Raw genomic sequence first — 13041 nt, 5'->3', positions numbered from 1 at the left:
GGATGACTCAGATACCCCCTGATGTAAGATCGACGCCAAAAATGCCTATAAATATAGAAACCCCCAGAAATAAACCTAGATCAAGAGTTCCGCCGCTGCAACCCTTTGTAGCCACGAAAAACCTCTCGGGACCCTGTTCCGACACCCTGCCGGAGGGGGAACCCATCACCGGTGGCCATCTTCATCATCCCGGCGCTCTCCATGACGAGGGGGGAGTAGTTGACCCTCGGGGTTGAGGGTATGTACCGGTAGCTATGTGTTCGATCTCTCTCTCTTGTGTTCTTGATATGGCACAATCTTGATGTATCGCGAGCTTTGCTATTATAGTTGGATCATATGATCTTTATCCCCCTCTACTCTCTTATGATGGATTGAGTTTTCCCTTTTAAGTTATCCTATCGGATTGAGTCTTTAAGGATTTGAGAACACTTGATGTATGTGTTGCATGTTCTTATCTGTGGTGACAATGGGATATTCACGTGATGTACTTGATGTATGTTTTGGTGATCAACTTGCAGGTTCAGTGACCTTGTGAACTTATGCATAGGGGTTGGCACACGTTTTCGTCTTGACTCTCTGGTAGAAACTTTGGGGCACTCTTTGAAGTTCTTTGTGTTGGTTGAATAGATGAATCTGAGATTGTGTGATGCATATCGTATAATCATACCCACAGATACTTGTGCTGACATTGGAGTATCTAGGGGACATTAGGGTTTTGGTTGATTTGTGTCTTAAGGTGTTATTTTACTACGAACTCTAGGGCTGTTTGTGACACTTATAGGAATAGCCCAATGGATTGATCGGAAAGAATAACTTTCAGGTGGTTTCGCACCCTACAATAATCTCTTCGTTTGTTCTTTGCTATTAGTGACTTTGGAGTGACTCTTTGTTGCACATTGAGGGATTGTTATATGATCTAATTATGTTTTTATTGTTCAGAAGAACTTGCACTAGTGAAAGTATGAACCCTAGGCCTTGTTTCGATGCATTGCAATACTGTTTACGCTCACTTCTACCACTTGTTACCTTGCTATTTTTATATTTTCAGATTACAAAACCTATATCTACCATCCATATTGCACTAGTATCACCATCTCTTCGCCGAACTAGTGCACCTATACAATTTACCATTGTATTGGTGTGTTGGGGACACAAGAGATTCTTTGTTATTTGGTTGCAGGGTTGTTGGAGAGAGGCCATCTTCATCCTACGCGTCCCATAGATTGATAAACCTTAGGTCATCCACTTGAGGGAAATTTGCTACTGTCCTACAAACCTCTACACTTGGAGGCCCAACAACGTCTAGAAGAAGAAGGTTGTGTAGTAGACATCAAAAAAAGCGGCAAATGGCGAATAATGTAAATTGCAAGGAGATGAGATTTGTGATTAGGAACCTGGTTATGTTGAAGATCATCCCCGGCAACGGTGAGGGAGTCCTGGATTAGGGGGTATCCGGACAGCCGGACTATGTACTTTGGCCGGACTGTTGGACTATGAAGATACAAGATTGAAGACTTCGTGTCGTGTCGGAATGAGACTCTCTTTTGCGTGGAAGGCAAGCTTGGCGATTCGGATGTTAGATCTCCTTCTCTGTAACCGACTATGTGTAACCCTAGCCTCATCCGGTGTCTATGTAAACCGGAGGGTTTAGTCCGTAGGACAAGAACAATCATAATCATAGGCTAGCTCCTAGGGTTTAGCCTCTATGATCTCATGGTAGATCAACCCTTGTAATACTCATATCATCAAGATCAATCAGGCAGGAAGTGGGGTATTACCTCCATCGAGAGGGCCCGAACCTGGGTAAAACATCGTGTCCCCAACCTCCTGTTACCATTAGCCTTAGACGCATAGTTCGGGACCCCCTACCCGAGATCCGCCAGTTTTGACACCGACATTGGTGCTTTCATTGAGAGTTCCATTGTGTCATTGCGATAAGGCTTGATGGCTCGTATCATTGTCAAGGACAACATCACCTCTAGGGGAGCCTGGCTGTAGGCCAAACTCTCCGACTGGGCGGCTTCGTCATGACTGCCCGATCGGCTGCTGCGCCGACGATGACTTCTCGGGTCATAAAAAACAGCCTCCACGTCAATTCAGAACTCGCCGAATAGATGGATCCAATGGAGCTCTCCTCCCTTAATGAGCTCTTGGATCGCATTGCCGCTCTGGGAGTCACTACGGACTATGATCGGATTGGGTTTAAACCCGACCAAAGGGAGATTAACTCCCCATCGGTCACCCATGATATAGCGGTAGTGGAAGAGCCACACATGGATTATCCCTCTACTTTGAGGACGAACTATGTCCAGATTACCGAGCTCTCTGAGACGGATACCCGTTCGCGGGAGGACATGGCCCAAACCCCGAACTTGGAATCGGGCGGTGGGTCGAAAAAATTGGGCAACATCCCGGAGCCCGAGCTGCCAAGCCCGGAAGCTCCTCTGCCCCTGGGTGCCAGATTGGGTCAGAATTCAGATTTAAATCCCAGATTTATGCAATCTTTCCCATATCAGACAAGAGCCCCAAGAGACAGTACATCGCTACTGGGCCAGATTCATTCTTGTGATAGACAAGGTCAAGGACTGTCGCGAGGAAGACGTAATCTCACTTTTTTTGCAAAAATTGCACGAACAAAGGGATCCTCAATGCTATAAGTCGCCGTGACATAGTACACTTTGCTGACTTAGCAACCATAGTACAGAAGTACTGTGCGATGGAAAGCGCCTGGAAAACCCAAACAAACTTTTGGGATAATCCGGCTCTCACTAAACCCTTCGTCCGAACTAAAAGGGTAAACTCTCGTAAGTCACCTGATTCAATTCCGAAAAAACCAAAGCCCACTCCAGGGCGTGGAACCGTATTGGAGGAATGGCTCAATGGGCCATGCAAAATTCACAACACACCGGATACCATGCCAACGCATAGCCTTAGAGCATGTTGGATACTCCGGCAGGTAGCAAAGAGCGGCGAGGATCTCCTTGTAAACCATAAAGCAGAACAACATCCCGCTGAAGACAACAATGCGGTACTGACAGTCTACAAGACTTTCGCATCAAATAATAGGCGCAAGCAAGCTCATCGAAGTTTCGCTGAAGTTTGCCATGTGGTGAAAATAAATCCATGGAGCGACACTGCTATAACCTTTAATGCCAGTGACGAACCTCAATTCCAAATAGTCCGGGTACCAGGCACTTTGGTCCTTAGCCCAATCATGGACGGCTTCCGGCTCACTAAAGTGCTCATGGACGGCGGAAGCGGATTAAACCTCATCTACGAAGAAACCCTCAACAAGATGGAAATTGACAAAAGCCGCATTGAGCAAAGCAGCACGACCTTCAGGGGAATCATCCCTAGTCGGGAGGCACGGTGCGCGGGAAAAATCAAATTGGATGTGGTATTCGGCACGCCGAAGAATTATAGGTCCGAAGAAATCACGTTCCAAGTGGCCCCGTTCAACAGCGGATACCATGCCCCTTTAGGGCGGGACACATTCACGAGCTTTCAAGCTATACCCCATTACAGGTACAAGAAGCTCAAAATGCCCGGACCCAATGGAATCATCACTCTAGCTAGTGATCCGGACGTCGCACTCCGTGCGGAAAATAAAACTGCCGCACTAGCCCTGGAGGCATTATTCAAAGCCCTCGCGACCGAAGAACTAACAACGTTGCACGCCACAGTGGACAGAGATGATGTGGTACTCGACAAGCGACCCAAGTCCACCTCTTTCAAGCCCGTGGATGAGATAGTCAAATTCCAGGTCCACCCAACGGACCCCACAAAGACAGCTTCCATTGGGACACAGTTGAGCCCCATAATGGATGCCGCACTGCGAGACTTCCTACGCGAGAATTGGGACATTTTCGCCTGGCATCCTTCAGACATGCCGGGCATCCCATGCAGGCTGGCCGAACATAGCCTCAATATACTGGAAGGATACAATCCAGTCAAGCAGACTCTTAGGCACTTCTCAGAGCCTAAGCAGCAAGCCATGGAGAAGAGCTAGCCAAGCTACTTGAGGCCGGATTCATCAGAGACATAAAACATCCGGATTGGCTAGCAAACCTGGTAATGGTACCAAAGAAGGACAAATCCTGGCGCCTATGTGTCGATTTCAAAGACCTCAATAAGGCCTGCCCTAAGGATCCCTTCCCCCTCCCTCGCATTGACCAAATCATCGATGCCACTGCAGGACACGACTCACTATGCTTCCTCGACGTATACTCCGGATACCATCAGATAAAGATGGCGGAATCCGACCAAGCCGCAACGGCCTTCATAACACGATATGGCCCCTTCTGTTTCAACACTATGCCTTTCGGGCTCAAAAACGCCTGCGCAACTTATCAATGCATGATTCAGACATGCCTGGAGAAGTAAATCGGCAAAACAGTGGAGGGATACATGGACGACGTGGTCATGAAAACAAGACACGTCGAAACTTTGATAGATGACTTGAGACTCACGTTCGACAACCTCAGAACATACGACATCAAGCTCAACCCGGAAAAATGTGTTTTTGGCGTACCCTCCGGGAAGTTGCTCGGCTTCATTGTTTCCAATAGAGGAATCGAAGCAAATCCGGCAAAACCTCAGCTCTGTCGCAGTTGGCTATCCCAACAGACCTCAAGCAGATCCAGAAACTAACTGGATGTGTGGCTGCCTTAAGCCGCTTTATCTCCCGATTAGGAGAAAAGGCACTACCTCTTTATCGCCTTCTTTGACGCACCAAACAGTTCGAGTGTACGGATGCGATCACAGCCGGACTGGAAGAAATAAAGACCCTATTGGACAGCAATCCAGTCCTGATCGCGCCAAATACTGGCGAACCTATGCTATTATACATTGCCGCAACACACCAGGTTGTAAGCGCAGTGCTCGTCGTCGAACGAGAAGTAGACGGACACAAGTTCCCGCTCCAAAAGCCAGTATATTACGTGTCCACTGTCCTCACTCCATGCAAATCCTGATACCCACACTATCAGAAGATAGCATACGCGGTCTTCATGGCATCCCGGAAGCTACACCACTACTTCCAAGAGTGTTCGATTATAGTGGCCTCCGAAGTACCACTCAATGATATAATAAACAACCGCGACGCCACAGGCCGGATTGCTAAATGGTCTATCGAGCTCCTTCCGTTCGACATAACATACAAACCACGATGAGCCATCAAGTCGCAAGTACTGGCTGACTTTGTCGCCGAATGGATAGAACCCGAACTCCCTAAAGAGTACGACACATACTCTAGTTGGATCATGCACTTCGACGGCTCTAAAATGCTAGCCGGATTAGGAGCGGGTGTTTTCCTGACATCCCCCACCGGAGACACGTCCAATACGTACTCCAGATATTATACACAGACTCCAACAATGCAGCCGAATACGAGGCTCTGTTGCATGGCCTTCGGATGGCAGTCTCTATGGGCATTCAACGCGTAGAAGTGCGCGGGGACTGGAACCTCGCAATATCACAAATAAATGGAGACTTCGATGCCAAGGATCCGAAAATGGTGGCCTACCGTAATGCCGTCCACAAAATGTTAGCTCGGTTCGAGGGGTTCGAATTCCACCATGTGGTCCGAGAAAACAATCAAGCGGCGGATATCCTCACCCGCATCGGCGCTAAATGCAACCCCTTCCCACCTAATATCTTCTTGGAAAGGATGTTCAAGCCATCCGTGGTATGGGAAGGAGAGACCGGCAACACCAGTCCGGCTCCGAACACAACCCCAGATTCCGAACCATCTGACGTAATCGGAGGCTCTGCCACCGAAATAACACCTTCGGCCGACGAAATCATGGCTGTCATTGCCCCGTGGACCGAGCTCTTCTTGGCCTACCTAAATAGGCAAGAGCTCCCCGAGGACCAAAATGAGGCATGATCTATTGTGCGGCGTTCCAAGGCCTACAAAGTCCATGTGGGAGAGCTCTATAAGAAAAGTGCCACCGGAGTGCTCCAAAGATGCATCTCCGAAGAGGAAGGGCGGCAACTCTTGGCTGAAATCCATGCCGGACTCGGCGGGCACCACGCTGCAGCTCGGGCGCTTGTAAGCAAGGCCTTCCGTACGGGTTTTTATTGGTCGATAGCCCGGGCAGATGCACAAGACCTTGTCCAACATTGCGTCGGTTGCCAGCTCTTCGCCAATCAGAGCCATATGCCCCCTACCGCTCTCCAAACAATCCCCATAACTTGTCCCTTCATGGTCTGGAGGCTGGATATGGTCGGACCTCTTAAAGGGGGAAGCCATAAGAAAAAATACTTGATGGTCATGGTGGACAAGTTCACCAAGTGGATAGAAGCCAAACTAGTTAAAACGGCCGAATACGGACCAGTGATAGACTTCATATCCAGGGTTGTACACCGTTACGATGTCCCCCACAACATCATCACTAACAATGACTCAAACTCCACAGCCGATGAGGTAAAAACTTGGTGCGACAACATGGGCATTAAGCTTGATTACGCCTCCGTCTATCACCCCCAAACAAACGGTTAAGTCGAACATGCAAATGATCTCATCATGAGCGGCATCAAACCCAGACTAGTGCGATCCTTGAAGGAATCGGACAAGCACTGGGTCAAGGAGCTCGACTCCGTACTCTGGGGGCTGCAGACCACGCCGAATCGTACCACCGGATATACACCATTTTTTATGGTGTACGACGCAGAAGCAGTACTACCCTACGACATAATCCATGACTCACCTCGCGTGTGCATGTACGAAGAGAAGGAAGCCGAGCTAGATCGGCAGGACAACTTAGATGCCCTGGAGGAGGAGCTGACGTCGCAAAAGCCCATTCCACATTCTATCAGTAGCAGGCTCAAAGGTACCAAAGCAGAGAAGTGCGGGCCAAAACTTATAACGTTGGAGAACTCGTTCTACGCCCACCGGAGAAAAAGAAGGACAAGCTCAAACCCAAGTGGGAGGGTCCCTTTATCATTGATAAAGTTCTCGCCGGAGGAGCGTACCGTCTGCGCAATGCATCCGATAACAGACTCGAGCCGAACCCATGGAACGCGGCCAGACTCCGGAGATTCTACGCCTAGTGCCGAACTCAGTATTCGTATCCTTACCTCCGCTCTTTCAATTATGTTCTCCTTTTTCCTTTCTCGCCCTCTTTAGCTTCTTCACATAAAGCCTTAAATAAGGTGCGGATGCTTGGATCGCTCCGGCTGCACTATGTGCACTCACTATACCTGGGGTCTTCCTATACGGAAGCTAAATATAATTACTTTTATGGCTTCCTACCTACCATATATATGTCTTTTTTTCCATATGTGCCTTTTCTTCACCATTATATGCATCGATATGACTTAAGATTTGGCCATGCTGGGTTGCCTGGCTCTTGTGTTTATGCCCTACGTTCCCGTTAATTCGGCTAGGGCATAAGGGGAGCACCTCTGCGATTGTTACTGTCGGTTCAGCCGGACGTGTACCTCAGATTGGGTGAAGCCAAAAGCTAGCGTTCTTAAGGGAATATTCGGTCGGTGAACAAAAGATGTTTTTTCGTTTATTACAACGTGAATCCCCAGATGTTTTGTACTTGTGCTTCTGTTGGCAGTTCGGACATGCACATCGATGCATGCGTACCCAGGGAAAGGAACCCCTAACGGAACTATTCTCTCTGGAAGATGTTTCTTACTACCCATGTAATATAACATGACTAGTTGGGTACTTGTCTGTTCAAGCACTTATGACCCCTACGTCTGGTTTCCACGCATACCCCGGTTTTACATAACTGAGCGGGTATTCGGATACACTTCAGACTGTCGGGTCCGGGAGCTGAAGCGAAAAGGTCTGCCATGACAAATGATTTTCAATCCGGCTAGGGACTACATATGTCCATTAAATTACATAGTCACTTGGACTATCTATATTCTTCCTCTATACCATCCAACAGGCTGTCTAGCCTACAATCCTGTTGGGAATACTTTGCGGCTAACGCTACTTGGTCGTACACCAGACTTACAGGAATCTCTTGCCCATCTGGCCCCACCGGTCCGACTTCGGCCATATGGTTCGGGCCAGCCTTGGCGTATCGCGTCTTCACCATGGCCCAGGCTTCTCTTGCACCTTGTCAGCAGGCTGATACCTTCCATAACCGGAAGCACCGCCGTGCTCCTTTGAGCATATCCACAAGCTCCCCCATGCCTCCTGGCAGGGAAGTGGATGGCCACAAGGCCTGGGCAATACCCTGCATCACCTGCCGAGCTCGTTCGTGCAGTTGTGAGAGATCTTGCAGCAAATCGCCTGCGGACCCGGGCATCTCCTCTTCAGGACGGCCCGTCAGCATACCTGCAGACATAACTCTATTAATACACTTCCTCGCCAAACTGTACTGCAGTTCGTTTAAGCACTTACCATAAATGCCGCGACGAAGCCTCCTGTTCTCCTTCACGGAGTCCGCAAGCTGAGCTCGAACATCTGCTAACTCGATGCCCAGCCGGATGTTGGCATCTTGAAGATTGTTTTTCTCCTGCCTAACCTGCGTAAGCACGCGCTTGCCAGCCTTTAGCTGTCTTTGGAGATGTGACTCACTATCTTTTACGATCTCCGGATTCTCTCCGAGATTGTTTGTAGAATCTTTTGTTAGACTTATAAAGCAATCCGAATACTAACTAGTATATGTCCTTAAATTTTCTCTATTGAGACAAGTATTACCAGATGAGGCCTTCGGGGATTCCTCTAGTTTGGCAACTGTGGCCCTCAGCTAGGTCTTACACTCCTCTAGCTCTTGAGTTAAATGGGTATTCTTCTCTATAAGAACCTGTGCATATAATGATCCTTAAATCAGTTGTTCCAACTGTTTCAAGTCTCAGGGGCTACCGATATACATGCTTATCAAATTTTCTTACCCGTATATCCTTTGCATACTGGTCCGTCGCTCGGGCGAGTCCATCTTGAGCAGCTCGTATGTATGTGTCACCCGAATTGAAGGCATTGGATGCCTCTTTGGAAAAGATACCATCGTGGAGCACGGCCCATAGGCTCCGGTGATTCATGGTGCTCTCTACTTTGGAATTTGTGGTGGAGAGCCTGTCCGCATCCTCTGTCGGAGGACAATTCAGCGTCGTCCCCACATTAGCCTCCTCCCGTGAGGCCGGTTCTGGAATCCGGCTGGTGGAGGCGTGGCCAGCAGGATCTCCGTATATAGTCCGGCGACTACTCTTTCTGCCAGGACATGATGGATGCTGTTACATTTCAAAAATGATAATCATAGAGCAGATTTTAATTAGACCTCTGCGACGGCATTTCGACCCTGGCCGCCTTCCTCTTGAGCCTGCCTGGCCTGAATGCCCTTTGTTGATGAGCCCCTAGGGGCTCGACGCCGCATTCCGATTGCCGTCTCTATAAAAATACAATATTTATGCATAAGGTATGAAGAAGGAATCCTCTTAGGAGGTTAGGGCTTCGGCTTTGCTTACACGTGATGTAGGGAGCAGTCCAGGATAATCGACAATAATAGCCACCAAGGTGCCGTTGCAGCTTGCCTGATAAAACGTCCTGTCGACAAGCTCCACAGATATATCCGGATCTTCTTCAAGTCCGGGGTCGAGGGCCCGGCCAGGATCCTCTGGCTGCAGAGAGGGGTTGTTGAACTCTTTCACGGCCTTCCTCCATTCCTTCTTAGAAATAGCAGGGTAAATGATTATAATGAAGGATGCAAGAATGGATAGAGTTGGGTAAAGAGTAACGGCTTACCCAACTTGGGGAGTTGTACATGGAAAATCAATCCCGCGGTTTAATACGGAGGAACTCCTCTTCTTCTCTTTGATATAAATCGGACAGTATTCTCGCCAGAGTGGTGGCGGAGTCCGGACCTTTACGACCGCAGCGGGTGGCATCGTCTTCTCCGTTGAAGTGCCACATGGGCTTCCCCTGATATTGAAGTGGCTGCACCCCCCGCATTATGCATATTGATATAACTTCTATTATTGTCAGTCCTGATTGGGCCAGTGTCTTTATCCTTCCCATTAGGAAGTGGACTTCTCTGTCATCTTCCTCTTGGGGGCTTCGAGGGCGCCAGCTTTGGCATTTCTTCAACGGGGCGTTATTAAACTCAGGAAGGCATGTCCGGATTGGGTCTAGAAGGGGACGTCATCTACATAAAACCACTTTGAGGGCCAGTCTTCAGATGCCTTCTTTGGAGTGCCAGACAGGTATCCGGTCTGGGCAATGCGCCATATTTCGGCTCCGCCCACTTGATATATAGTTCCCCCCTGATTACGAGGGACGAGGCAGAATAACCTCTTCCATAACTCAAAGTGACCCTCGCAGCCTAGGAATAACTCACAGAGGGCAACGTATCCTGCGATGTGCAGCACGGAGGCGGGGGTAAAGTTATGCAGCTGGAGGCCGTAGAACTCCAGGAGCTCGCAGAGGAATGGGTGGATTGGAAACCCGACGCCTCTTAGCAAATATGGGACGAGGCATACCCGCTCCCCCTAAGATGGGTTAGGAGATCTCTCCGCTTGCGCCCCGCCATTATAGGTGGCTAGTCCGGCTCGGACGGGGACCATGTACGCAGGTGGAAGAAACCCTTGGGTCTGCAACTCTACTAAACAAATGTGGGGGACAGAACACTTTTCCCAATCACCTGGCTTAGAGCTAAGGGAGCGAGAAGAGGAGCTGCGGTGACCGACCATGATTGAATGGTTTTTTCTGGATGCGCTCTATTGAATGCTTGCTTGAGGGAAGAAGGTGAGATTTGGATCTGAGGATCCCCGTCTCTTCAAATAGACGGTTCGCTTATAGGGTCAAAGTGGCGACAGTAAAAATGCTCCGGCTCATCATATTCGCTCGACACATGGAGATGTCCATTATTGAAACACAGAAGCCGAGGAGTACAACATTGATGGGAAGCTAGACACTGTTCGCTACAACAGGTACTCTGGATTTGGAGAAGAACCCGCCTTGTAATGTCGAAGACAATCTGCGCGCCGGACTCATCATCATTGAAGCCTGGTTCGGGGGCTACTGATGGAGTCCTAGATTAGGGGGTATCCGGATAGCCGGACTATGTACTTTGGCCGGACTATTGGACTATGAAGATACAAGATTGAAGACTTCGTCCCGTGTCCAGATGGGACTCTCCTTTGCGTGGAAGGCAAGCTTGGCAATTCAGATGTTAGATCTCCTTCTCTATAACCGACTATGTGTAACCCTAGCCTCCTCCGGTGTCTATATAAACCAGAGCGTTTAGTCCGTAGGACAAGAAAAACAATAATCATAGGCTAGCTCCTAGGGTTTAGCCTCTACGATCTCGTGGTAGATACCCCCTTGTAATACGCATATCATCAAGATCAATCAAGCAGGAAGTAGGGTATTACCTCCATCGAGAGGGCCCGGACCTGGGTAAAACATCGTGTCCCCAGCCTCCTGTTACCATTAGCCTTAGACACACAGTTCGGGACCCCCTACCCGAGATCCGCCGGTTTTGACACCGACAAACGGCGCCAGAAATTCCTTTTGATGTCACTTGAAGCTACGTCGGTATTTCCCCAAAGAGGAAGGGATGATGCAGCACAACAGGCGGTAGGTATTTCCCTCAGATATAAAACCAAGGTTATTGAACCAGTAGGAGAACCAAGCAACACGACGTAAACAGCCCATGCACACAAATAACAACACCTCGCAACCCGACGTGTTAAAGGGGTTGTCAATCCCTTTCGGGGTACAACGCTGCAAGATAGGCAAAGGACGTGAGGTAAATTTGTAGTAGATTGATAGATCGAACGCCAAATAAATAAATAAGAATAAATTGCAGCAAGGTATTTTTGTATTTTTGGTTTAATAGATCTGAAAATAAAACGCAAGGAAAAAGTAGATCGCAAGGCAAATATATGAGAAAGAAGACCCGGGGGCTGGAGGTTTCACTAGTGGCTTCTCTCGAGAAAGATAGAAAATGGTGGGTGAACAAATTACTATTGGGAAATTGGTAGAACTTGAAATAATTATGACGATATCCAGGCAATGATCATTGCATAGGCATCACGTCCAAGATTAGTAGACCGACTCCTGCCTGCATCTACTACTATTACTCCACACATCGACCGCTATCCAGCATGCATCTAGCGTATTAAGTTCATGGGAAAACGGAGTAATGCAATAAGAACGATGACATGATGTAGACACACTTCGTTTATCTATTGTGGCAGATATGGATCCCATCTTTTTATCCTTAGTAGCAATGATACATACGTGTCAGTTCCCTTTCTATCACTGGGACCAAGATCCGTAAGATCGAACCCACTACCGGGCACCTCTTCCCATTGCAAGATAAATAGATCAAGTTGGACAAACAAAACTGAAATATCGGAGAAGAAATATGAGGCTATATGAGATCACACATATAAGAGGTAAAAGAAACTCAAATAACTTTCATGGATATAAAAACATAGATCTGATCATAAACTCAAAGTTCATCGGATCCCAACAAACACACCGCGAAAAGACTTACATCATATGGATCTCCAAGAGACCATTGTATTGATAATCAAGAGAGAGAGAGAGAGAGGAAGCCAACTAGCTACTAACTACGGACCCGAAGGTCTACAAACAACTACTCACGCATCATCGGAGAGGCACCAATGGAAGTGGTGAACCCCTCTATGATGGTGTCTAGATTGGATCTGGTGGTTCTCGACTCTGCGGCAGCTGGATGAATATTTTGTCGACTCCCCTAGGGTTTCTGGAATATTGGGGGTATTTATAGAGCAAAAAGGTGGTCAGGGGGGTACCCGAGGTGGGCACAACCCACCAGGGCGTGCCTAGGCCTCCTGGCGCACCCTGGTGGGTTGTCCCCTCCTCGGGACTCCCCCCAGGTGCAACCAAGGCCCATCTTATTCCTTTTGGTTCATAAAAATCATCATAAATTGGCGTGGCATTTGGACTCCATCTGATATAGATTTCATGCGATGTAAAAAACATGCAGAAAACAACAACTGACACTTGGCACTATGTCAATAGGTTAGTACCAAAAAATGATATAAAATGATTATAAAACATCCAAGATTGATAATAAAACAACATGG

Source organism: Triticum aestivum, chromosome 1B, assembly GCF_018294505.1.
Source record: "Triticum aestivum cultivar Chinese Spring chromosome 1B, IWGSC CS RefSeq v2.1, whole genome shotgun sequence".
NCBI lineage: Eukaryota > Viridiplantae > Streptophyta > Magnoliopsida > Poales > Poaceae > Triticum > Triticum aestivum.
This window is presented reverse-complemented; position numbering follows the sequence as displayed.